Source organism: Lissotriton vulgaris, chromosome 6 (assembly GCF_964263255.1).
Source record: "Lissotriton vulgaris chromosome 6, aLisVul1.2, whole genome shotgun sequence".
Taxonomy (NCBI): Eukaryota; Metazoa; Chordata; class Amphibia; order Caudata; family Salamandridae; genus Lissotriton; species Lissotriton vulgaris.
The window spans coordinates 1,269,615,414-1,269,643,204 of record NC_141694.1 but is presented as its reverse complement, the minus strand read 5'-3'; the positions used below and the strand labels follow the sequence as shown (position 1 = coordinate 1,269,643,204).

The 27,791-nt window shown below is 44.1% G+C and overlaps 1 protein-coding gene across 4 annotated transcripts in view; it reads left to right on the top strand.

Moving 5' to 3' along the window:
- Positions 1-27,791, top strand: part of IPCEF1 (interaction protein for cytohesin exchange factors 1) — a 511,939-nt gene that overhangs the window by 297,515 nt on the left and 186,633 nt on the right. The window lies entirely within an intron of this gene.

Here is a 27,791-nt window from a genome sequence, read left to right as displayed (position 1 = left end):
GTTGAATTTTTTTTTTCATCTAAGGGATGAGTTATTTTATATGCAGATCCCAAAAGGACAAAAAAAGTTACAGAATATTTTGTTCTTTTTAATCATGTCTTTGACTCTGCCATGTACTTCAGCTGCTGCTTGTAAATGAACACAGCCTGGAAACGTGGTAAATAAACAAATCTGCGCTTCCAGGCCATTTTCATTCCCAAGTTCTCAAGGAGGTATTTGCAGGCTCCTGGGAACCTGCCCCCCCCCCCCCCCCCGCCCCCAGGGGGGTGCAACCCACAGTTTGAAGACCTCTGCAGTATGGTCAGGGACACTGCAATTACACAGCAGGGGAGTGTCAAATTATGCATCAGGGTTCACTAAATTATGCAGCAAGAAAAGGCAAATTATGCAGCATAATGCAGCACTTTTTTTAAATGTCATTATTTATAATTTCTACAAATAGTAATACTGTCCAGGCAAATATGTCACCTCATTAGAACCAGTTTAGCAACCAAATGCATAAATAAGCAACTGACAGATAACCAGCTAACCCTTGCGAAGGGCTTTGCACTGCGTGCGAACATGTTGCCACATTTTTAGTAATTTTTGATCAATTTGAGCTAGAAACAAGAATGTTTTGTTAAAATTTGCAGTTAGGCAGCAGACGTGGCAAATTCTGCAAATCTGTAATTGTGCAAAAAAAGCAGCAGAATCACATAATTCCACTGGCCTTGTCTCTGGTATCATTCTCGCACATTATTGAAGGCCAAGTCTTCACAGGAAGAGTGCAACAAGCAGCTTGTGAGCCCCTCAACATCAGGGTCACCGCCCCTGAGGTCGGCCACTGCTGAACAGGTGATTCATCACTGGACTCTTCAAGCCTTAATCCCATCTTGAAGTTTTATGTTTTAAAGAAAAAAAAAATGAAAATGACTACATCATCCGTATGAATTCTCTTAAAAAAAAAAAGAAAAAAACAGATTTTAGCCCCTTTGCGTGCTGCCGTCGGCAGTTGGCTGTCGCGAGCCATACCTTCGTAGTGCTGCGCACATACAACGGCCAACGCGGCCCCGCCCGCGCAAGGAAACGCCCGCCGCGGTTAACGGGTTAACAATGTGCTGCGCTTTATTTTTTTTTTCTTGCAATACATTTTTAACGTTGTATTTTGTAATGGTTTTAAGTAACCACATAAATAAAACATTCATTCATTCATTCTTTTATTTTGTCTCTGGTACACGCTGCCTAAATTTGTATGCAGGCTCCCCCTGAATACAGCACCTTGGAATTCACAGCTTCTTGCCTGGCCCTGCATGGTGCACAGTCTGATCCTCTGCACATCACACTGCCTTCTGCTCTTCACAAAGCACTACCTACCTCTATAGAGCATGTGACCTTTCCTTCGATTCACAAACATTCATCCTTAACAGAATCATTTTGGAGATATTTAAAATTAAAACAACACAAAGCATGTGCATCTTTCACCCTTCACACAAAATCCTCATGTGCTAACAATCAAAATGACAGGCTGTTCAAGCTCTGTGGTAATGCTGAATGTGGCCTGTAATCCAGGGCTGGTCTCAATCAGGCTGCCAGGAAAGGCTGTTTTGTACTGACTGTGCTGGAATTCGAGGTCATTTAGGCTGTCAGGCTCGAGGCTTGACTGCAATTCCTTAAAGGACCTAGAAGATCCCCATAGCCTGCATGATGTAACCCTCCTCTCACTTCCTTGTTTTCACCTCGTCCCAGATTCCAACACAAAATGGAGGTTTAGCCTCCAAGTTTATTGTTAACAGAGATTTGACTGGAAACTCAACTCAAATAGTTCTTTTTACCCAACATTCCCCAAATCTGTTCTGTCTGGTGTTTAATTACTAGCTTCTGTATCATGCTTACAAGCTGGAAAGGCCCATAGTGGTTTAACAACTATGCTTCAGAAACAGTCATTTGGCTGAGATTTAAATAAACATTAAAGACAAACAGTGAGTGGGGCCAAATGTGCTTCTTTGTACACTGCCTTTCAGCACTTTCGGATGAGTTGTATTGTCATCATGTTCCTTGCTCGTTTTTGCTAATTATCTTTGGCATATTCGGTTTTCAAAGGCATTTCCAATTACCAAGCCTTAATTCAAGAGCAGAACAACCTTTAATGCGGAGCAGTTGCATTGTATCAGAAAAGTGCAAATTAAATGAATACATAATTGCAAGAGTATTTTAGGTTTGACAGAGCTAATAGCATGATTAAAAATAAAAAAAAGTATAATATACACAGAGGGCCTGGGTCTCAGCTCCCTTTAGCCATTGCTTATTGGAAGTGTCATTCACATTTTGGATAGGCCCTTATTGAGGAATTTTGTATTTGTATTTGTATTTTGGTTTTGTAGAGCGCCTTATCACCCAGGGGTCTCTAAGCGCTTAGCGGAGAGTGGAGACAGAGTTGTAAGGGGAGCAAGCTAGATGGTACCCCATGCCTCCTGAAACAGCACGGTTTTTAGCTTTTTCCTGAAGGGCAGCAGACTTGTTTCTTTGTGCAGGTTCTCTGGCAGTTTATTCCATGCACTGGGAATTGTGTAGGAGAAAGTGCGCCCTCCTAGAGAGGACAGTTTGAACCGTGGGCAGACCAACAGTGCGGCCTCTACTGATCGTAAATTCCTGCTAGGGGCATACGGGACAAGACGTTCCTTGATGTATTTGGGGGCTTGCCCGTATAAGGCTTTATGCGTAATGCATAGGCCCTTGAACTTGGCCCGCTGTTTCACTGGCAGCCAATGAAGTTTGCGGAGAAGGAGGTGGCATGGGACCTTCTTGGTTTATTAAAAATGAGTCTGACCGCGTCGTTCATGACAATCTGGAGTCTGTTCATCAGCTTTTGTGGAGTACCGACATACATAACATTGCCGTAGTCCAGCCGTGCCAGGATTAATGCTGATACTGCTCTCCTGAGAGTGTCCACCGTCAAAATTTGGGACAATTTTCGCAGTTGTCTCATTAGGCCCTCGCAAGTGCCCACTTCAGCTGAGACCTGGGCTGACATAGTGAGGTTAGCATCTAAAACTATGCCTAGGCTTTTGACTGCTTCTGCAGGTACTGGGGGGTTTCCTAATTCAGTGGGCCATAAGAGGTCACTCCAAGGGCTAGATGTTGTCGTAATTGCCAGCACCTCAGTCTTATCAGGATTAATCTTTAATGAATTTGCCGTCATCCAATTTACGGTAAATTTTAGGATGTTTTGCAATTTCTGATCTGCTGTTGGAGTGTTACCAATTTGAATGATGATCTGTGTGTCATCAGCGTAGTTGTATATACTGCAGTCCATCTGATTTAATGATGAGATAAGGGGTTGCAGATATGCATTAAACATCAAGGGTGACAGGGCCGAGCCCTGTGGGACTCCACATGTGATCCTTGCTGCCTCTGAAACCAGATCATCCAGCTGTACTCTCTGAACCCGTTCACCGAGGAACGAGGTCAGCCAGGCATGGGCCGTGCCCTGGATACCGAAGTCCCACATCCGCGACAGTAGTAGGTCATGATTGACCGTATCAAATGCCGCGGAGAGGTCAAGCAGCACCAGGGCACAGGGATCTTTTTTATCTGCTTTAAGTCGCAGGTCGTCTAGCACGGAAAGCATGACCAATTCCGTGCTATTGTGGGCCCTGAATCTGGCCTGGTTGGGTTCCAGCAAGGAATTGTTCTCGAGATGATGAGAGAGGCTGGGCAGTACATGCTGCTCCATTATTTTGGCTAAAAAAGGGAGTTGTGAGATGGGTCTATAGTTTTTCAAGATCTTGTTATCAGCCCCTGCCTTTTTCAAGAGCGGAATCAATCAGGATTCCTTAAGGTTGGAAGGGACATGTCCGGATGTGAGTGAGCTGTTTAGGAGCGATAGTATATCATCCTCCAGTCCTGGCCAGGCTTGTTTGTAGATCCTCGGCGGGCATGGGTCTGCCGGTGAGCCTGATTTGACTTGACCCATCACTCTTTTCAGAGTTTCTTTAGTGAGTAAGGGTAATGAAGTTAGGGGCTGGGTGACTGTGGGGGTAGGTTTTTGAGTGATTTCCGGGCAGTCCAGTCTGGGGGTGGTCTCGATTTCTGTCAGGAGGTCAGATATCTTTGTGGTGAAGTATGACTGGAATTTATGGCAGTCTTCTTGCGTGAAGGAGGGGGGCTGTTCCTTCTTTTTCCTCAGTTCTGTAAGAACTTTGAAAATTTCTTTCTGTGGATTGGGTGCTGTCGCAATTCTGCTTTCGTAAAACTCACCTTTCCTGGCCCTAATAGCTTGTTTGTAAGTGGTGAGCTCTTTAACATACAAGGCTTGGGAATTAGGATCATACCCCTTTCACCAGGCTCTCTCGCTCTGGCGCAAGGAGCGTTTCAGGAGTCTCGGGACATCATTGAACCAGGGGGCCCCCTTTCCTTTGTCCCTAATTTTTACCCTTCGTGCAGGTGCCACTGCCTCGATGGCATTTTCCAGTTTTAGTGACAGTTTGAGGCTGGCCCTCTCAACGTCATCCTCTGGTAGTCTGTTAAGGTGGGAGGGTTTCTCTAATGTGGATAATAGAGTATCAGTGTTGATAGAATTCCACTTTCTCACAACCTGCCACTCGGCGGTGGGTATTACTCTTTGAATGGAGTATTTCCTGGTACTGTCTCAGTCCACATATGGTGGGGGCAAGTACAGACAGACAAGCGAGTCCTCCTCAGGAGATAGTTTGCAGCTGAGCCATGCACTCACCCTTGAGTGTGAATCGCACATCTACTCTAGATCTGCTGCCATGAACTCCCATGGACAGACAAGCACAGGGTGTTGTGTAGACAAGTCCAAACATCCTGCATTGACCCTTTCGCAAATCCACAATGCAATGGCCCGCATATTATGGGGGAGAAGAGCGACGAACAAAGGTCTTCACCTTTGGAACAGTTCAAGCAATGCCTAATGCATTCCCATGTGGAAAGGGGTCGCTGCAACAAGGGTTGACCTGCAGAAATGGCTTCCGACGTGGCGAATACCCCACTGGCGACATCAAACCCTTGAGGCTATTGCACCCCTTTTCCGTTAGCTCCAATCTTCTCGCAATCAAAGAGTCTTGCATTTCCAAGACGCTGAAGCAATGTGTGGGCCAATGACCTCGTGGTCACCTCAGAGAGCTGGAATGGTGGAGGCCCACCTTCTGTGCAGCAGAGCTCAACCATTGTTTTTTATTTTTTTATTTTTACAGAGTTTTATATAGCGCGAACTTGACCCGAAGGTTACGGGTATAAGAGCGCTTTATATAGCACCAGTTGCGTTACATGAGGACACGTTCATTTTTTTTGTTAGGCACGGGGAGATTAAGTGATTTGCCCAGAATCACAGGATGTTCAGCGTCATTGCAGAGTCTCGAACCCAGTTCCCCAGATTCGAGGTCTATCACCTAGCACACACCCAGTTAATCACAAGACTGACTCTCCGATTGGCAGTTTGGAGACACATACCGACGGACACACCGTGACTTGGAGGGGTGCAGCGTATTTTGGTTGCACTCGCGACAGGCGCGATACATGAAGTGCTGGGAAGAGTGTGATAAACTGGGTGTGTGCTAGGTGATAGATTGTACATGGAAGTTCCACAATGTATAGATGTTATGCTACATGTTACAAGACTAGGAAGGACAGATTGAAGTAGAAAACTTGTTGGCCCGCTAATGGTATTCCCTGTGTTGTCTTATTTTGTGCGGCACAGCTGTGAATTAATTCTTGGGGCCCATGACTGATATATTGGAAGCATTTAGCATCGTCTTGTAAGCTGCCAGATTTCGCCTGTACGAGGGGATCCTCAGGATGACTGTGTTTCAAGAATCTGGGCTCGCAAACCACCTTGTACAGTCTTAGGATTTACATTTTTTAACCTGCCAAAACCACTTCTGATAATTGGGATCCTGGTGACTACGGTTTCCTAACATTTTGAGAGGGCTGGTGTACTTGACTCTGGATACGGGTCCCTTGACGTAATTGGGTACAGGATCCTCTATGCACCAGTTTTCAGATACGGCTGGATTGACTTGGATGTTCATGCCTTGAAAAAGTCTTCGTATAAGACGAAACACGTGTTGGCTACCGTGTGCTGGGAACATTTTAAAGAAACATTGTATACAGCTTGAATAAAGACTGCTGAACAGCAAGAATATTGTCTTGTATGAATGCCTGATTTGGATTAATGAAGTTGGGTCTTGTCCGCTCTTGAGTATAGGGATATGTATTATAGGTCTCAATAGCTGTGATCTTTACTGTTCATGACTTCTTACATGGTGGCCTGGCGCTGTCCCTAACCGACTAGGCCAGGGGAGAATCAGTGGCACTCCACAGGGAGGAGGCTAAGGGCATGCAACAGCATCTGATAGCCCACACACTGAATTTGGGGAGACTCAACCCACAAGTGCCTCTTTCTTATGAATCTGGCCAAACATCCTAAGGGTAGCCTCTCCCCTGAGGCAAGATTCTCTCCTTCGCTTCACCTTGCACTGTGTCGTCCAAGATGTTGGCGCCTTAGACTCCTTTCTACCCCTGTCAGGTGCCATAAGTCTTCCGGGCATATCGCTTCACTTTTTGTTGGCTTCTCACCTGTCACACCCCTAGTCCTAATGTGCCATCAGGCTCATACTCCCAGCACCCAGGCAACATATACAATTATGCAGATATCTCTCGGGTTTTCAAGAATCCCCTTACCCTTCCTCATTCTGAGGTACCCTTCCCTGTTCGCCACAATTTTTTTCAGGTTTTCAACTCTTCGCTACATGGCTCTGATGTTTTTACCTGCAGATGATATTACTACTGACGCATTCTAGCACGATGTGCGCTTCTTGTCATTACAGCATTGTTGTATGCATGTCTTACTGTGTAGTACCAATAAACACATTTAAAAAGATTAACAGTATCCGTACTGCTTAGTGACACAATGTAATGATCTGGTTCATTTACATGGACTACGGTGATCAGTGATTTACAGCACTTTTGAGTTTTCTTAGCTGGAAACTATTCCAGGTCATGAGGTACAAACGTCTGTCCATTTCGATCCACACTTACGAGCACACGCTGTTCTAATTGTGACTGGCTGAACAATTGGATCAAAATGTCATGGACTATTTAGCATTCATGGACTGAGCTTTACCCAGCATCCTCTGAGAGACTTGGAAAAACAGCTTTAATCTCCCTACTCCACACACTGACCGCCAAAAGACCTCAAATTGATAAATGAGAGCTCCTGTGCACACTGCCCTGTCACTGATTCAGTTCAACAGCCCAACACAAATGCCACCACCACTGAGCTTCATAAGCTCTGGCTGAGCAGGAGGTGTAAAATACATTTCATTACAAATGCAGGATACTACACACTGTTTAAAGTACCTTCCATGACTCAAAGCTCTAAATCTCAAACACTAAGGACTTGTTTTAGATTGCCGTGGAAAGGTTACTCCCATCACAATGGCGATTGCGTATACTTTCTGGCATACTGAAAGTCAACCCGTATCATTTAGCACCAGGCGGACCTTCAGTGTGAGACTATTCCCTCTCTGCTGCTGACATGCACCTCTGATGGACTGCTGGAGTAAGAATTCTCAGAAGTTTGTCCACCTACCCTATTTAACACTGTAATGACCTCCACGTCATGGAGGAAATTCCAATGGTGAGGGGGGGGGTCATAAAAAAGATATCGAACGTGTGCCGTATCGCTCTGTCCTTCGACAAAGCCACACAGCAGTCTTTCAATGTAAGCGATATCTGCTGGGCTGGCGGACATCTCTAAATACAGCGGGCGGAGTACCCTCGGCAAGGAGGTCGTAACGTGTTTCGCCATGCCGATGGAATGCCCTCTGTCTGCCGCATCTAAATCAGGCCCTATGTGTGTGATTACAAGCGCCCATTAAATTATCATCCCTGCAAAAAACAATTGTTTGTACAGGGGTCACAATTATCATTGGTGTGATATTTATCGCAAACGATAAATACCAGATGTAATAAAGTTCGCACCACTTGTTAAATTTTGGCTTCTCAAACCGGGCCTGAATGTAGTGGTTAAAAGTCCCCAATAAATGATGAGATAGGTGTTTTTTGTGCATTAAGCACCACAGTCTGCATGTTAAATACTATAGTCAGGGAAAAATGTATGACAGGAGAAAGTTATTCCACCCAATAAATGCCGAACTCAGGGGTACTGGATTTTATCAGGTGCAACAAATTCCAAATACTTCTCAGAGGCACTGGTAATGTGGCTAAAAGGCAAAGATTACAAATTCTACCAATCCCTGTGCAAATGCACATGAATCAGAATTCCGAGTTGTGTGATAATTCTCACACACTGGCTGCTTTCCCCTACCAGATCTCCGCAAGACAAAACTGCCTACATTTATCAGAGGAAAAGGACGGAAAAAATGCAAGGCATGCAGAATTGACAAGCACATGCATCAATGTTGGCTTTTGCGATTTCTTAATTGCGATTTTTAAGGAATAGCAATTAAAGACTCGCAAAACGGGATGCATGTAGAAATCGCAAAATTTATAGCGATTTCTACATCTTCCTTATTTGCGATTCGCTAATTGTTAAATTAGCAATTAGCGAACCGCAAATAAGGAAGCGATTTCAAGGGTGCCAGGGTGTCCAAATGACACCCTGTAGCACCCCTGAAATGGTGATTTACACTGGTGTTGCGCACACACATGTCCAAAGGACATGTGTGTGTGTAACATCCAAATTAGAAAAATGCACTAAAGTGCATTTTTCTAAGTTTTCGCTATTTACCTCGAAGTCAGACTTCGCGGTAAATAGCGGACAAAAATTGCGAATTCGCAATTCTAAAATGGTTCATGAATTGCATTTAAGGAATCTCAAATAGAGATTCCTTAAATGCAATTCTTCGCAATTTAGCGATTTCAGATTTTGCGAATATTGCATTTGGGATGATGAATCCCAAATGCAATAAAAGCGCTCGCAAAAGGCCAGATTCGCAGAATCTGGCCCTTTGCGAGCCGATTTTACCTTCATGAAACTGTCTGAAAGCATGTAGAAATCGCTTAAAGAATAGCGATTTCTAAACATTCCTTAATTGTGACTCGCAAATTGTGAGTCGCAATTAAGGAATACCTCCCCATTCATTCCTAGGGGCCTATAGGCCCATAGGAATGAATGGGAAGACATTCTCAATTTGCGATTCTCAATTAGAAAATCGCAAATTGAGAATGCAATTTCAAGGATGCCAGGGTGTCAAAAGGGTACCCTGTTGCACCCCTGAAATTAATCTGTGAACATATGTTGCGCACACACATGCCCAAAGGGCATGTGTGTGCGCAACATGAAACTTTGAAAAATGCACAAAAGTGCATTTTTCAAAGTTTTTGCAAATTACCATGAAGTTCAACTTCATAGTAATTTGTTCCCCCTATTAGCAAAATCGCTGCTTTTTTTATTTTAATGCATTGCATTTAAGGAATCTCAATTTGCGATTCCTTAAATGCGATCGCAATTTAAGTCATCGCAATTTAGAGATTACTTAAATTGCGATTTTTGCATTTGGGATGTTGCATCCTAAATGCAAAAATACCGGTCGCAAAGGGGCAGATTCTGAGAATCTGCCCGTTTGTGACCGGTTTTCCTCTTGATGCATGTGGCTGTCAGTGTGTTAAATACCAATTCTGCATGATGTAACTTATTTGAAGTTGAAGAGAAGGAATAGGAGATCATTATCTTTCTCCAGGATAATGGTATTTTGTGGGTGCAGTATACTCTACATTATTCCTCACATCTTGTCATCTCTCCTTATGCATTTCGAGCAAAGGGCGTTAATGGCAGAGAGGAGTAAATGTGGACCATTTCTTATCAGTGCAGCTGAAAATCAAAGCCTATGCATGGAAGAGGCCCCTGTATCTAATAGAAACTGGGCAGTAATTAACTGGGACAAAATATTACTTTAGGGCCCTGAGGATAAATGGTCTAGAATGGGATGAGGGTTTTACCACTCATGGTAAATACTGATGCCTAGGGTCTGGTATTTACCTGATGCACTAAATACCTCATATTACAAGTTATAACTCCAGAAACGAAAGATAACATACAGATGTGGTAAGTACTGTATGAGTCAAACACCTCACTCTGTCTCTGATTATGAGTGGGTCGGTGTTTTCCAACCCCTGCCCAAACCCCTGATTTAGGAGGGGGTCAGAATTCTGAGTTGTGCTGCAATTACTGCACACAGTAATTGCATTGTGTGGTAAATTCCTCATCCTTTGTGAACATTTGGCAGGCCAAACCTGACGGAATCAAACGGGGGATAACAATATGGCATTTACAGTGACATTCGAATTTTAGTGCATCTAGCACCAACATCTGAAAGTTACTCACCAAAAACTCAGAATAGGTGCTATTTATTGAACATGCTAAATACATTCCAAACCCTAGGAAGTTGGAATTTATCAGGTGCGATAAACTGCCCAAGCATAATCAGGGCTCCTGGAATCAAAACATCATGTGGTAATGATTGCATTACTCATCGTTTGAAATTAAAATTAAAACAAGAGTTCAGGATTCAGCCATAATTCGTTCACAATCAGGCCTAATTGATAGCACTCGCACATGCATGTTCTTGCACACTTCTCTAACTAATAAAACAAAAATAAAAATAATATTTCTGTTTTGCTTCTAGTTCTGCCATGTGTCTCACGGTTTTCTTTTGTGTATCATTTTCTTCGCTCTTCGAGATATTCTTAATAGCATGCAGCGATGGCAGCAGCTCTGGTCAGCCCTTTTGTGACCCCCGGTGAGCGCCCATCCTGTTCCAGCTGTTTTCAGGAAGGGAGACACTTGGAAAAATACTCCCTGCAAGTGGGCATGGAAAGAAAGGTGTCCCCAGAAAACCTGCTGGCAGCTTCAGCTCTCACCAGTCCCACCTCCCGGCCGCTGTATCGCGAGGCCTGCAGTGCTGAGGCAACTTCCCTTTCCGGGTGCCTGCTTGATCTGGGCTATCAGGCGAACACACACTCTTGTTCTGCTGAATGTCAGGCTAGGGAGAAGTCAGGATAAGCAAAGAGAGAAAGAGAATTCAGATATTGTGGTAGGCATGTGGAACAAACAACTTCTATGTCCTTGTTCAAAATCCTACTGGACGAACCCTAACCAGCATATGTGCTTGTGAGGTACAGAAAGTGAGAGCCTAATGCTGTGGGTGACTGGAGACAGCTTACCTTATTTTCCAGTAGCCCCACGTGATTGGATGGCGAAACTCTTTATGTAGTGGTGGTCCATTTGTTTTCAATGTTAGTTGCTGTGTTGAGGTGCTTTCAGCCTGACATCGAGCAGTGCTTCGGGCAGATCAATCCATAAAAGATGCCCACGCTGAGAACTTTTAATACATATGACACCTCTAGGTGAGAATCTGAACAGCCCAGAGGGCAGAGTGAAGTGTGTAGGACATGTACTTTTCAGTTTTATTTGGCCTGGTAGTGAAAAATCATTTTGAAACATTAATTTATGAAATTGCTAGGTACAGAGACCCAGTTAGACCTGTTAAACACAGTACCTTAATCGTGAGTGCAACAAGATGTGACGTCCCGTGTTGAGGATGTGCAGCACTACAGAGGCAATGGGAGGTCCGGGCGTGGAGAGGGAGCGATTCTAGAAAGCTGCTGAGTGTGATGCAATGTTTGACCCGGGGGATGCGTTGTGCAGCAGTGGTTCCGAAGGCTGCTTTGGGCTAGGCGATGTCCTTGCGTGGCGATGCATCGGCTCTGTTGGGCTGTGATGGTGATGTGAAGTCCTTGAGTAAGGGAAGTCTGCCCAGCGGAGGCGATGCGTCAGTTCCGAGGGCGATGCGTCGAGTAGCAAAAGTGATGCACCAGTTCTGCGGGAGATGGGCCGTAAAGATTTAATAGTTCTGCTTAATCCACGGATGGGCTGACAGAGCACTTCAGGCTCACTTTTAAGTGTCCAGGACTGGGCTGGCACCACTTCATGGGTGTAACAAAGGCCCCCGCAGCCCCCGCGGTGCGGGGGGCCCCAGAGCTCCAGGGGCCTCCTAAGTGCACTGTCACCTTCCCGAGCACCTTGCCACAAATGTCACGGAGGCACCAGCCTCTGCACGCCACAGCTGTGCCCTCCCAGGCTGGCTCCAGCATAAATCAAAGTCTGCAGGTCCTTGTGAATAGCCCCCCCCCCCCACCCCTCCTGCTGTGCTTTCACTGTGGTGGTTCTAATCTTGCAGCATGTTTGTTGACTCCATATATGTTTACATGGTGGTACCAGTTTATTTAGGTGATGGCATTGCGCAAATTAGTTACTTCTTGTGACATGAAAGCAGAACCATCAAGTATATAACTTGCTGTCCCTTCTCATATGTAAATTAAATCACGGTGACAGTTTAACTAGGGAGCAATGAGGCTAAACATTCCTTACTCCCACGAGCGGCTTGTTTACAAATCTCTTTTATTAAGCATGTGCTTTCTGAACAAACAAGTAAATAAAAAAAAATATTGCTCAAAGTAGCAGCCCATTCCGTCAAATGATTAGCAGTGTCTTGCCTTACATATGTAATGCACTATAACACACCATAACATGTATATTTGTAATGCAAATGTTCATCCCAATGCCTTTAATGATAGATGTTATACTCATCTCAAGGGTACGTATGACCCCCGACCCCGAGCAAAGAAATACTGAGCGAACCTGCCAATCTTTAAACTTTTGACCATGAGATGAATCACTGAATAGTGGCTGCATTAGTGCACGGAGCCACCAGCCCCAGCTAGGTGTAGGGATTGCACTTTGCTTGGACATGGCATTGGGGCTAGCTAGTTGTTGTGGTGCACACATTTACACGCTTTTCTCTGTTCAGTGTCAGACAGTGAGCCACTGGAGACTGTTAATTTAAGTTGAAAAATAAAATGTGCCTTAAGCCTTTAAGATGCTCACCCACGCACACAAGGCCCTCCACGGCACCGGACTAGCATACCTGAACAGCCGACTCAAATTCCACGCACCCCAAAGGACCCTACGATCAGCCCAGCTTTCCTACGCCGTGGTCCCCCGCACCAGAAAGACCAGATCGGGAGGCCGCTCCTTCTCCTTCCTCGCGGCCAAAGCATGGAACGTCCTTCCGCTCCACCTCAGACAGACAACATCGCTCCCCATCTTCGCAAGAAACCTCAAAACCTGGCTGTTTGACAGACCCCCTCCTTGATGGAATGGAACCTGCACCCCCCCACCCCTAGCGCCTTGAGACCCTTACGGGTGAGTAGTCGTGCTTTAACAAACTCCTGATTGATTGATTGATAGCTGTGACCTAAATGAGTCCCTCTCGCTCTCAATTTTCCAATGCTGGCGTGCTTAGTGCTCATGTCGTCAGCAGCAGTTGAGTGAGTCTGAGAGTCACTCAGCTGATTAGAAATAAATTATTAATATCTTCCATACCGCTTTATCTATTTTCTGCAATTTTGGCTAGAGTCTGATACATGAAAGCCGTTAAACAATTATGTCTTATGCTTTAAAGCAGTTAACTTAGTTTCTCCTTGCTCAAATTGGTGTAATTTCTGATATTAATGCGTTTCCCTCGTCTTCATGGCTTGACGTTGCTTGCGAGAAAGTGTCACTCATAGTCGTTGAAATGTCACTCATATTTACATTGAAATTAGGAAACTGTCGCACATAGCAATCTAAAACCTTGGCAGCTATGGATGGTGCCACACCTGTAACCGCCGGTACAAATTAAGGACCGGCTATCAGGAAATGCACAATCTCTTTCTGAAAAATCACTGGTGTGACCGTCCGCCGTTGTTTTGTATTCTCTTGACGTCACACCGCTAGACGCCAGCATAATGACTTCCTCCTGTGTCTTTGCTGGCTTTTCTTGGGTCTGGCCTGGTCGAGGAAAAGGAGGCATAGTGAATTAAGGTATTTTCAAGAAAATGGTAACTAAGGCAAGTAGTGCAGCAACAGAAACCACATAAAAAGTTTGCATTGAGATTCAGAGGTCCTCAAGCTGACCAAAAGCCAGATCTCTGTCCCGAGGCTTCAGAGGTCCCTTTCCTTTCACAGTTGTAATTAAAGTGCACTGCACACGGCTGCTACTTCTGAGTGCTTCATACAAGGTGGTGCGGAAGACGGGACCCGGGGGAGGAGGGAGTATAATAGAGTTTGGATGGGAAGGGAGCGACCCAAAGATCAAGGCGCATAGGAAACACTAACAATGGAGTGTCTGGTACCATGGCAAGTAACAAAGTAAACATTAGAAAAGCAGATGACATAGATATATTTGTAACAAACTGCTGTGATGCTTTGTCTACACCACGTTCTCAATGGCACTTACTGCAGTAGGCACTTTGTTGAAACACAAAACACAGTGAGGGCAATTATGGTGTCTGGGCGCTTTGGTGCCACCGAAGGGTGGAGAGGGTAAAGTAGTAGCCTTCGCGGGATGCAGATGCAGCAATTAAGGCAAACTACACTGCAAGGACCAGCGGGGCTTACAGTTCCACAATTTAGCACAAAGGCAACCTGCATTATTGGCGATTTTGCAGCAAGTCACCTGCCTCAGTCACTTTCAGCAGCTGCACTTCCTCTATGTCTTGCACAGTGAGGGGTGTGGCCCTAAAAGCACCAAGGAGCGCCCCCAAAATCCCAGAGAAAGCCTGCCTCCAGCACTCACAGCAACCTCCCCTGTTTCTTTAAGTGTCAAGGTTCTTGCAGGAGGAGGGCTCACACCAACTTGCAGCATAAGAACTTGCCTGTGCTTGCAAGAGTGGGCACAAGGGCGCTGCTCCAGGCACTTACACAACTTGTAGCACAAGATGCCCTACCAGTCAGTACTTCGCAGCACACTTCATCGGGAAGCTTGGGGCAATCTCCACTTGCAGCAGTGGCACTTAGAGCAGTTTTCACTGCTGCATTTACAGTACTTGTGTCAGCCAAGCACCTGTTGCATCAGGTGCCTCCTATGGCGCGTCGGCACCTGCCCTCTTACACTGTGTAGAGCCCCCACACCCCACCCAACACAACCGTTCAGGGGTCCTACATATGCACCATGAGAGCGTGCAAGCTGGATAACCTTGTAAAACAACACGTGTGGTGCGCCCCAAGTGAAACAATCCCAAGATGACGCGGTTACTCTGTACCGTTTGCGCTGGGATTAATAGTGCCGATACAGCGGTTTAAACATGAGAAGCGACGATTAGCGTCCGAATTAGCTGATGGGGATCCTGTATGTTCGTCGTATAACCTGCATGGCCAGACACATGTAATCACTCATTATGATCACGTCTGCCGAGGATTGTGTAAACAAACCTCCCTGCACTTATTTTGACAAGCACTAACGCACAAGACACTAGTTGTGTTTAAGGAGCGAGTTTTATTTTAATTTTTTTACCATCTCTGTTTGTAAGAGGGTTACATTTAACATGCCATGCACATTCTGTCGGGTGGGGGGGGGGGGCACAGCTCATTTGTATGGCCATAAATACCCCGTAAAAATGCTCCGGGCACCCTTTTCGTGACCCTCCGTGACTCCCATGTGAGATGCATATTAGTGATAACTAATTGGTGGACGGTGGTAGGTGGTGGGCCGGGCCGCTGGGGGGCCCCTCATTGTGCTTTGCAGGGGCCCCCCTCAAGTTTCGTTACGCCACTGCACCACTTGGCAGCGTAATCACAGATGGCAGAGTCCAGGTGCAGGGACAAGGTTGTTGGAAGCCTGTTATGTCCCTGAGGCTTCATATCAGGATGCCAGCCAATTAGCCCTTGGAGGCGCTCTGGGTTCAAGAGATACAGGCCCAGTCCTTCTCACCCAAGCAAGAGGGCAGCCGGTCATCAGAGTAAATTAGAAGTCCAGCAGAGTACAATTCCAGCAGAGTAGCAGTCCTTTCAGCAGTACAGCAGCCCTTCTTCCTGACAGAGTACCCACAGATCCAGAAGTGTACTGAAGTGGTGGTATCAGAGGTCCTTCTTTTATAGACATTTGTACCTTTTATATGGGGAGAAGCTTCTAAAGGCATGCCTTTGAAGTGCACATATGCCTTCCCCTGCCAGCCGTGGCTTCAGATTAAATACAGTGGGTGTGCAGCCCTTTGTGTGGGGACAGGACACAGGCTATTCAGGTGTAAGTGAGGCTGGTCTCAGGTCCTCCTTCCCATCCTGTCTGTTATAGCCCCCTCAGTCACACCTAAGCTCCCATTGTGTGTGGCACCCTAAGAGGAATGCACCACAAAACCCGGCTGCAAACTACACCCAGTCATGTGACAAGAGGCAGGATCCAGGCACAAAATGGTTGGGAAAAGAAAAGGACAACTTTCTAAAAGCAATATCATGCAACAGTGGTTCACATAAGTATCATATATGAAAGAGTGCTGGTAATCAAATAGAGAAGAAGGTCATATAAATATCAACAAAATCAAATGGTTCTGTTACATTAAAGTAAAACAAAAACACAGCAAATAGTGTTTTGTTAGATTTTGTTGATATTTAGAAGACTTTCTTGCCTATTTGATTACCAGCACCCTTTAATAAATTATTCCTATGTGAACCACAGTTGCTTGATATTATTGTATACTCAAGTTCTCATGGGTCTAAAGGTTGTTCTTGTAGCCTAATTTGTTTCTAACTTTCTAAAAGTGGCATTTTCAGAATTGTGAATTAAAATCCGACTTCATCATCAGTTAGGGTTTTAAATTAGGATTCCAGAGACCACAAGCATGAACCAGTTATATCTTTCCATTTGGAAATTGCGCTTATAAAATGTCATTAGGCAATTCCACTGTTATCTTATGGTAGATATAGGCCTTGCAGTTGTTAAAAATTAATGTAAGAGGTTTTCTCTACCAGGACATGTAAAACTTAAACGTACATGTCGAGCTTTTTAAGTCCATGTATCCTGCCCTCTAGGCTGTCCAAGGCCTACCCTAGGGGTGACTTATATGTATTAAAAAAGAAGGTTTGGGTGTTTCCAGGTTAACATGGTAGTTTAAAACTACACACAGAGGCTCTGCAATGTCAGGCTGGGGACATGTTTAAATAGCTACATAAGTTGATGGTACAATCATTGCTGCAGGCCCACTAGTAGCATTTAATTTACAGGCCCTGGGCGCTTGTAGTGCACTTTACTAGAAACTTATATGTAAATTAAATGTGACAATTGGGGCTAAGCGAATGTAACTGCATTTTAAGGAAAGTGCACAAGCCCTTTAGCACTAGTTAGCAGTGTTAAAGTGAGCAGAATCCTAAGGCCCGGAAAGATGGAGTCAGCAAAACAGGAGGTCTGAAGGTAAAAAGTAAGGGGAAAACACACCAATGATGCTAGCTCTAACAATGAGTTTTCTTTTTAGGAATAATGGATGAGTGGAGTTTAGGGGAGAGGATTGGGTTTTAGGGTTCAAGGACAGTGAAGTGTCCGTGTTGAGAGAGTTTTAGGATTCACAGGAGGGCAAAGTTTAGGGCTGGTGATCATTATTGAGGTGCTCTGATGGACATCAGACTTTAGGGGTGGTGAAGGGTTTTTAGAGTTCAGGAATGCGTGGGATTTAGGGGTGGTGAAGAGTTTTAGGGGAAGGGGATGGGTGACGTTTATGGATTGTAAGAGGTTTAGGGTTCTGGAATGGGCAGAGTTTAGGGTGGAGACGGGTTTTGACAGTTCAGGTACAGCTGGAGTTTAGATGTCAAGTGTTTTTAGGGCTCAGGGATGGATAAAGCTTAGATGTGGTGAGGGTTTTTTAGGGACAGGAATGGGTGGAATTTAGAGGTGGTGAAGATTCTTTTATGGCTGGGGGATGAGTAATGTTTATAGGTGTTGGTGATGAGGGGTTTTAAGGGGTCTGGGAATAGTGAGGTTTAGGTGTATGAAGGGTTTCTCAGGGTTCAGGAATGAATGGGGTTTAGGGGTAGTCAACGGTTTCAGGGATCAATGACATTTACAAGTAGAATGGGTGTTTAGGGTTCAGGGATAGGTGGAGTTTAAGTATTGGAATGTGTGAAGTTTTTTTTAGGGTTTGGACATAGGTAGGGTTTATGGATACAACAGACTTTTATTGTTTATGGATGGGTGGAGTGTAGGCGTGGTAAGTAGATTTTAGGGGGTGAGGGTGGATGGTGTCCTGTGGTTGTGAGAGGCTTATGGATGGGATGGTGCTTAGGAGTGTTGACTATTCAGCTGCTAAAAAGCATCCAAAATAATTCATTGACAGTGTACTAAAATTCGAAATAATGTTTCCTGAATTAAAGACCTGAAGTAAATTTCTCTGGCAAAAATGTTTCTGAAATAAAACCTGCAACTACACCTTAATTTACATTTACACCTTAGAAAATAGGGGTGCTAAAGCCAAGTTCGAAAAAAGAGGCATCTATTAATTGGTTTCAATTAAATGGTAAATGCCATTCATCCTGCAACTTTCCATCAAACAGCTTAGGTGAAATGGTTTCTCAGTAATGGTATTCCATGAAAATGTGTTTCTATGCAATCAAATAAAACTGTACTGACATGGTATTAGTTATTGTAGCACAGCCTGTATTGTTGATTATGCTTCCTTTTATGACTGCTTGAACTGGGCCGTTAGAGGAATACACTCTCCCTCTGCTAATTACCATGCGAGGGAACTGAGAGAAATAGTTTTGAGGATTTCACCAGAGGAGAAGATTCACTGTGGAAATGTGAACTGGATATCCATCAATTCTTCATGTAAAGATCACAAAAAAAGGAAATACACTTCCAACAGATATTTTCACAAAAACAACATATAAGAGCGGCATTTTACTTGTGCCCAATGTTCTCCCACATTCTTTAATTATGCATTGACCGTGCATATGAGCATAATGAATTAAACATCGTTTGGAGAAAAAAAGCAGATTGGCAGCACTGAAAGTAAAAAAAAATATGTGATGTCAGTGACAGGTCAAAACTGATAGCGTTAATTCATGACAAATAAGTGTGATACATTTTTGTATTATTTTGAACTAAGCTGCTGTAAATTGATTGTATTTCTTACATTAACAGAATTCTAAAGATATTGTAGTAAATGCTAATAATGGACCCAAATCTAAAATGGATCCATCACTAAATATACAACAAGGGACGTAACCATTTTAAATTGCTGTTGCTGCAACTATGCAAAAAAGATCTGAATGACTACACTTTCAGAGGGACGAAAGTCAAACTGTGAAGCCATTTGTGAAACCATCTGGTAATCAACTGTAAAATGCCTATGCACAAAGGTCTACGTGGGTGAAAAGAAATACAATTAAAGTATGTATGAATGACCCAAATCAGATGCAAAATGAAGCGCCACTTTAAGCAAGCAAGTTTCAATGTGTGAGTCAGTACCATTACCGCCCCATGGTGGCAACACACGAAGACTAGAACAACGGGAAGCTTGTGGATACTTTTTTACAGTGATTAGTTTTTGGTTTAATGAAAAATAAGTCTCAAGAGATATTTGTAATAAAATTGCAAGAAAGACTAAGGACCTTATTACAACTTTAGTGGTCCTCCAGCGCTGCTGCGTCATCTGCTGAAGGACCGCCGAAGCTATGGTGGGCCTGCCCACAGGATTAGGAGTTTAATTCTAGTCAGGCAGGTGGTGTCACGGAGGAGGGCTGTTAGGCTCATAGAAGAATCTGACATGCAGCCCGTTGCCGTGACAGCGCCTGCAGCATTATCCTGCACGGTGTGGTATGCATGCATCACCATACAGGAACAGGGGTGCAATTCCAGGAGGGCGCAACATGTGCCACACTGCATGCACCCGAGGCCCAGGAGCTGCACGGGGGCCCTGTTATGCCTTCCTTAGTTGCCTCCCTGCAACCCTTTTCATGGTAGGCTTATGGCAATTAAATTGGTAGTGGACCGGAAACTCAGAATATGCTTGCTGGTGCCGCAGCGGCACCGCCAGCGTATTCCTGCTCCTGACCGCTGCACGACCACCTCGGTATCCTGGATCCCCGGCGGGCACAGCGGTCCTGTGGCAGTCCAACCGTCCCACTTGTAAAACTGATGGTAGGCGCAGTGTGGCAGTGGTTGGACCACCATCTCGATTACAGTGGTCCTATGGATCGCTGTACTTGTACAGCGATCTAAGGCCCTAAGATGACTTTGGACTAGAAGTAAAATGCAGCCATATGTTAAACTACAAATGAGTGACTATGAGAGGTTTTCATTAACCTGTTTTAGATTGAATTTATTATTCAGGTCACTTAGCTTCCCCAACATGCATGATTGGTCGAAACATCTAAATAAATGTCCATGTGATGATTTGTCAGAACAATCAGATATACACATCCTCTTTTTCTGTAAATTTTATTCAATTCCTAGACGAAGTTGGATTGTTCCCTTACTGAAGACCATGGAAATAAATCACTGTCGCCCTGCGTTTTTAGTTGTACAGAAACTTGACAATATTTTAACTGTTGTATCGATCTCCTCATTTTTAAAAATGTTTTTAAATTACGGGATTCAATTATATCCTGAAATGTGATGAATTGACTTTGGTACACTGGATCAATTTGATATGAATTGTTTTTAAGTTGTGATTTTATCTGAACTTTTATGGTTGTTTTGTTTTAATAACCGAATAAAGTTAGAATTGATTGATTGATTAACTTTGGATATATGTACGATAGGTTATATTGAAGTAATTTCTGGTATTCTAGGCAAAGGAAGAAGCACTGGCATGTGTGGAGATTTTTTTTTCATGAACAGTTAAGGCATAGTTTGTTCTGTAATTTCAATTACATAATCAGTTACAAGTGATAAAATAAGATCTATGACCAAAATGTATCAACATTATTATGTTATTTCCATTATTATTAATTGTAGGTATAGTTCCTCAACAAAGGTACATTAATTAGATTGTGAAATTCATTGCATTGTGATACCAGAAATTTTACACAAATGATTATCCTGCAATTAGAAGAATGTATTAGATTGTAGATAAACACAATTAAGAAACTAGTCAACATGTATGGAAACATGAGTGCAAAAATGCATTGTGTGGACCAGTTTGTTCAGGTTATTTGGCGATAAAACATCCCCCCAAAATCATTCAGAAAAATCTTTCCCTTTCCAGGGTTAATCCCTAATCAGTGCTCTAAGTGCAGTGAAAAACATGAAAGGGTTCTTTAAAAGGGGCATGGCCTTTATAATTAAGGGCATGGTTTAAAACACGAAAGCTACATTTCTGTGATTCCCATAATGTGCCACCTCAGAGGTATTTCGGTGCCTCTCTGAGCTTTCTGTTATTGCATCCATACATATAACACAACAGCTGACAAACACCTAAACTCAGCCAAGACTATTGGTTTTTGTCAGTGGTGTTTAGCTGTTTAAGATAAATGAATAACAGCAATGATTCCAATCAGTGGTGGTCAGCAAAGGTAAGCACAGTGGTGCGGGGGCGGAGCGGGGTGGGAGGGGGGGGAAGTCGACAGGCAATAAAATAGGTATAATTAAATAAATAAAAGCCTATTCCATCGTCTGTCGACTTCAATCCCCTGTCGCGCCCCCCCCCCCACTTCACTTACCTGAGCCAGCCACCGCTGGTTCCAATTCTGAAATTGTAAGATTGTGAATTAAACTTTACTGAGGCCTGTGGACGGGGTAACAGTCTTTACAGTGTCTCTATCAATTCCATTATGTTCTACGTATGTTAGATAAGCACATCCTTTTTCTCTCCACATCTCGTTCATCTACATATCTTAAACCTCATCTCTTTCCTTTGCAGCATCATCTTTTGCCTTTCCACGATTCATTTCCTTGCATCTCCTTCACTACTGCACCCCTAAACACAACTTACCCACTCACCTGTGACCACTGCATTTTCTTTTTAGTTTTGCCTTGTCAATATTTTGACAACCGTGTACCTCCTTCATCCCAATTTGCTCATAAGCACAATTGCAACTGCAATATGTGACCATTTCACTTTAAGAAGGCCAGAAGTTGGATTACCATGTATTTTGAACACCTTTTTGACTCACGGGCAGGCACTGTGAGAAACTTTCACCGCTTCACCCTCAACTCAAGAGCTCTCAAATGTGACAAGTTATAACCACTCAAAGATGATTCAGTTCAAGGCCGGCACTATACAAGAGTATACAGAAACACAGCATCCTGAAAATAGCTAGCACTCTTAGGGACATCAAGATTAAGTAAGATACGAAATTGAAGAACCAGGGTTTAACCGAGCGGCGTCAGGGGCACGCCTAAGATCTTCGAGTTCACCTGTATTGGTATACAGAGACACGGAATGCTTCTGGATGGCATCAGAGACCAAGATTATTAGCTGCAGCTAGTAACAGTGATCCTAGAAATACATCACGGTGTGAATTCTCAGGAGACTGCTCATTTTACTAAGGCGAGACGTCTCCTTTTATACCCAATATTCACATTATAAATGTACACCCACTGCACAAAATTCTAGCCAATAAGGTACATTTTCAAACAAAGTATCACATAACAAAAACTCAATTTACAGTATACCAACCCAAAAGTTAATTATTAGGAATGTCCCAAATTCAATCTCCTCAAGCCGGACAAACCTATAATTGAAAGCATAACCCATGTAATGAAGAAACATGAAAAAAGAAACAGTAACAGATGCTGAACAAGATAAGGCAGGTGCAAGGAAACTAAAGTTAACGATGTCCTGAAGAGTGATTGGCAATCTCAGACAAAGATCGATCAGGGAAATTGGCTTTGCAAGGTCAGTGTCAGGTGAAGAGGTCAGTTTCTTACAGTTCATTTCAGAGTCAAGAAGAAACCTAGGTAATGTATACATGAACTAAGAAGGCCAGGCCACTTTGTTCGCCAGGCTACCTTCACAGGCCTACGTGAGGGCAACACAAAATGGTGGCACAGAACAAAATGGAGTCAGACTCGAGAATTACAAAACCTCAGACCCCCCTTTTGCCATTACGTAGGCAATAACCTAAGACTCATGTTAATCTGAATCTAGGTCTATATCGATATTCATTAGGTCATCAAGGTGTTGCTGTAGCATCATCTTATTATTCTCGACTTCTCTTGGGACAGGTCTCCGAACACACATAGTAGCACAAAGACTACAAATGGCGGGACCACACTGGATGCAAAGACAACTAAAGAAAAGGATGGTTAAAACCATACCAAGGAATGTCAGAGTCTTTCATCCCCATTTGGACAGCAGTTCCCAAAACCATCCCGTCAATGACCAGTCTCCTTCGTCTACATGGATAGACTTAGAGATTTTATAAAACCTAGAGATGGCTTGGTACACTGAGGAAATAGAAATTTTATATGGCCAATGTGTCCCCTACATGTACCCTATGTATGTACATGCCACCATGCAATTCCTTTCACATGTCTGTAATAATAATGCCTCTGCATTTCCGTTCAATGTTAACATGTCAGTTACCAGGCCCTCCATGAAAGAAACGTTAATTTCGCACTGAGGCCTATGTTGCCAATGCATTTACATGGTGCACGTTTAAAAGTCGAGATGAACCCGTTTTGTGGCTCCGCCGAGCTAGGACCCGAATTCAGGCTCCATACCTCCTGACACTCTGAAAACTGCAGTTTAGTTATGTTTTAGCTATGTATCCCTGACCTCTCACATACTTCCTGCTCAGCCGAGAGGTGCCCCGCTTGGCCTGCCAAGACAGTATTTTGCTTACAGTTATCTGCCCTGCTCCACTGAAACACATTCCTGCTTAATGAAAAAGGTAAACATATTCCGCCTGCTGAAGATAGGGCCTAGCCTTTTTGTCTCCATTCAAGTGATTTACAGAACTCGCATCCATAGAAGGCTCATGGCCCCACGCAATGCACGGAGAAATATATGCACACACTAGCATTTAGTGATGAGCAGCCTTTGCTCGAGCGACCTTTAATTCAGACAATACATCCTCCAAACTCAAGATATCAGATAATACCTGAAGTACAGGTCGTCCTGACATACAAGGTTTCTCTACTAGCACGAAAGTCAGCTCCCCCCAGCTTCCCCCAGTTACACGTCAATTCCACGTCATGACCAAATTGCGCGCACAAGTAGGGTAAAGGCTCCTGCTGACCATACAGACCCCCTCCATGTATCCACCCACCTATGACACACCTATGAATCATCAAGGGAACACCCACGTGTACGCCCTTCTCACGCCCATGTGCTCTTATCTCTCTTCTTCACTTGCTCCGCCTGGAGCGCTCCACCTTCTCTATGCAAGTTAATGTATGTTTTAACTATAAATAATGAACTCTGTGAATAAAGTTCAGATGACGATCCTTCCTGATCCCTAGTGGTGATGGAACCCGATTCTCCCTTAACTCGAGTTACTGAATTAAAGCCCTTTTGAATCGGACACCACGGACTCTGCCTCTCATTATATGCATGATCCTTGTTAATGTATAGAAATTCCGACAGGGTAATTATTTTATTTACCACATAATCTGGCGCCCGAATAGGGACTAGTCCCCTTCCCCACGCGCCGGTGATGTAGGTCCAGCCCCTGCCCCCCTCTACAGCCGTGACGGACTTCAAGTGTACACGACAGCGGGACTTCCTGCCTACTCCCTCAGGCCCACGGAGGAGACGGAGACTGCGACCAGGCATCCACACAAGGCGGTGAGGATTGCGGACCATCCCAACCAGAGCCCAAGCCGAGAGAGCAAGGTCCGAGGTATCCCGAGGCCCACCTGTTCCGAGGGGCATCAGCAGTAGCAGTCACGCGGTATCGAGTTTCCGAGGCCTTCAAGTTCTGCTTCCCGGTGAGTACCGTTATTGGGAACGCATAGGGACGGGTTCATTTATTTGAGCCCGGTAAAGACGTGTCTGGGTACACAGGCACGGTAAAGACGTGTCCCCTTCAGTGGGCACGGTAAAAACGTGTCTCTTTATGAGACCGGTATGGTTGTACTGTTTTGCAGTACATAAAGTAAACAGTTTTTCAGGATTATATTTTCTCCTATGTACTAGTTAGGATGTATCTGTTTTCAATGTTTTAGTGTTGTAGTGTGAATGGTTGTTTTCAGTCTATTATTTGTGTATATTGTGTATTCGTTAAGTTAGTCCCAACATGCCACTGTTTTCGAAACTACGTCAGATAGGGACCAGGAAAGGGATACTCGAAGAGTCAGTTCCCGTCCCGCCTAGAGACACTCCTGGTGATTTTATGTATCAAAAGCATGGGCTAGATGCCATACTGTTCTTAGACTTATGGGTAGAGTACACGAAGGATCTAGAAGAAACGTATAGATGGCCTGTTTCAGGAACATGGGATGCTGAATGCATTATGAGAGTAGAGGAGGCTCTATGGAAAAAGAAAGTTAGACCGTCCCAGAAAGATGCCATTGAGTTATGGCGTAAAGAAGCGCATAGGAGAGCAGAGAAAGAATTCCACAAAGCAGAGAGAAGTAAAGAAGGAGCAGAAAAAGCCAGAGAAAAAGAGCTAAAGGAAGAAGGGGAACGGGTCAAGGCGGAACAAGTAGATCGAGAAAGAAATGCCCTCATTACAGGCATGTATCCCGTCCTCGCAAGAGGACTAGCTAAAGTGACATCCTCAGAAGTACCTGGTAATTTGCCGCCACCACTGATACCGACTAAAGTACGTAGGCATAAACAGACAGAAGCTGAGGCTTTTATTTCCTCCTATCTTTAAGAGCCCGCTCCGGATTATGTTAACGCAGATTTCCCTCCTCCTGTCCCTTCTGTCAACAATCCTTTTCTCCCTCCGCCTCCAGCACAAGATCTGCTTACACAACAGCGGCCTCCGCAGGCCGTGAAAGATGACGTAGGACAAGGGGCAATGGGAGGGGGGCTACCAAATACGCCACAAACACCGCCCGCAACCCGAGCACTGCAAGAGTTAGGGCTACAACGAACGCCACAAATGACAGCATCACCCTATAAGCATAATGTAACGATTTCACATTGTATATACGATCCCGTACCAGGTGTGGGTGCAATGCTCGTGTTCTCACTACGACTAAGACGCGCTGTAGAGTATCTGATCACATTACCAGGCATGAAGGAAGATTTAGACAAAATATACCATTTCATTAGAACAGGGGAGGGACCCGAGAGTATAGAAGAAGCCATGGAACAAAGAAAGGTGGAGGTTAAAACCATAATTTTGCGTTTTTTGATTAACTGTCTGATCAGGGAACAAGACCAGCCAGACAAAGGAGTAACTAGAGGTATGACTGATTGGAGTGACAACATAGCTGCCGGTAAACATGATACAGTGGGAAAGACAGAATGCATGTACAGGAAAATACGAAAAGAGATTCTAAACTTACACAGGAAAGAGTCTGACGAGAAAGAGGATTCAGCATCAGAAGGTGCTGAGCATGAAACAGAGGAAGTGGATAAAATGAATTATGTAGGCAAAGCACGACAGTTTGACAGGCCCAAGTGCCTCGACTACCGCAAACAGGGACCTCCCATAAAAGAAATATATTCCCTTGAAAATCTATTCCAAGCTACTGAGAACGCGCTGAAAAGACGAGTAGAGTGCGATAGACCCCACACGGTACATGAACAGGAATTAGCCCGGTCAGCCGTTCAATGGGTGTCTAATGCCAACATATATAACGGTGACGTAGTGGCTCAGACCTTTTTGAGCCTTCCTCTGAACGAACAGCGTTTGGCTGGTATCTACATGGTTCAACATTTGATAACGTTGTACGAGAGTCAGTATTCTGATCCCGTTCCCTTGTATAAATTACTGGATGATATATTACTAGATAGATGGATAGGCCTAGGCACCGATTTAATTAATGTCATTCTGGACCAACGACATAAGTACTTGACTTTCCTGACCACGCACATGATTCCTGCCCCACACCACGACAGAAAGGGTTTACACATAGACAGACAGAACCCCCTAAGAGAGGTTCATCCCGTTAAAAATACAGCGGGTGAGCTTCAGCGAGTATACGTTTATACACCCTTGACGAAAATAGAAATACTGGAAATGAAAAGGATGTTGCCCTGCCATGATAAAGACCCGGGGGGGTTCCACCGTGAATTAAAGGACATTCTCCGCATAGGGGATTACACGTACGCTGACATCATTAAACTATTGAAAGTACTGTTACCTGCTGGTATTTACGAAAAACTTAAAGAGAAAGACTGGGAGGTGGGAGACAAAAAGATAAGTTGGGCAGAATTGGAAACAGAGGATAAAGGACGGCTCCCTGGTGTTTGTCTTAGGGAAAAAGCTAAAGCACTACCTGAACTCTTGATACAGGTCCTGCCGAGATTATTGATTACTAAAAAGGAAGATTGGGATGCTATTTCAGCCTGTAAACAGAAACCAGACGAAGACACTAGTGATTTTTATTCCAGATTCGAGAAATGTTTTTCTATTAATAGTGGCCTTAAGCCAAGTAGTGAATCATATCCACATCTTTTTGTAAGCAAACTAGTGGAAAATTCCTTACCCCCGATCAAGAATAGAGTACTGAAGGTTGAGAGTACCTGGCAAGCAAATAGCCCTTCCCAAATGTTGCAAATGTTACAATATCACCAGAACAGAATTAGAGAGGAACAGGAATCTGAAAAGAGACGTATGAAAGATACGAAAATGAAAGTGCTAGTTGCACAATCGATACCAGCTAATGGGAATAAAAAGGGCACAGCACCTGTTAAAGGGAACTGTAATTATTGCAAGCAACCAGGTCACTATGTAAATGAATGTGCCGTCCTGAAACACAATATAGCTACAGGCAAGACAAAAGAAAGACCGCATCCTCCTAGACAGAATAGCACCCCACAGAACGCGCAACAGACAGTAGCGAATTTTCCACCCCCACCAGCAGCTGCCACACAACAAGACATGCAACAAATGT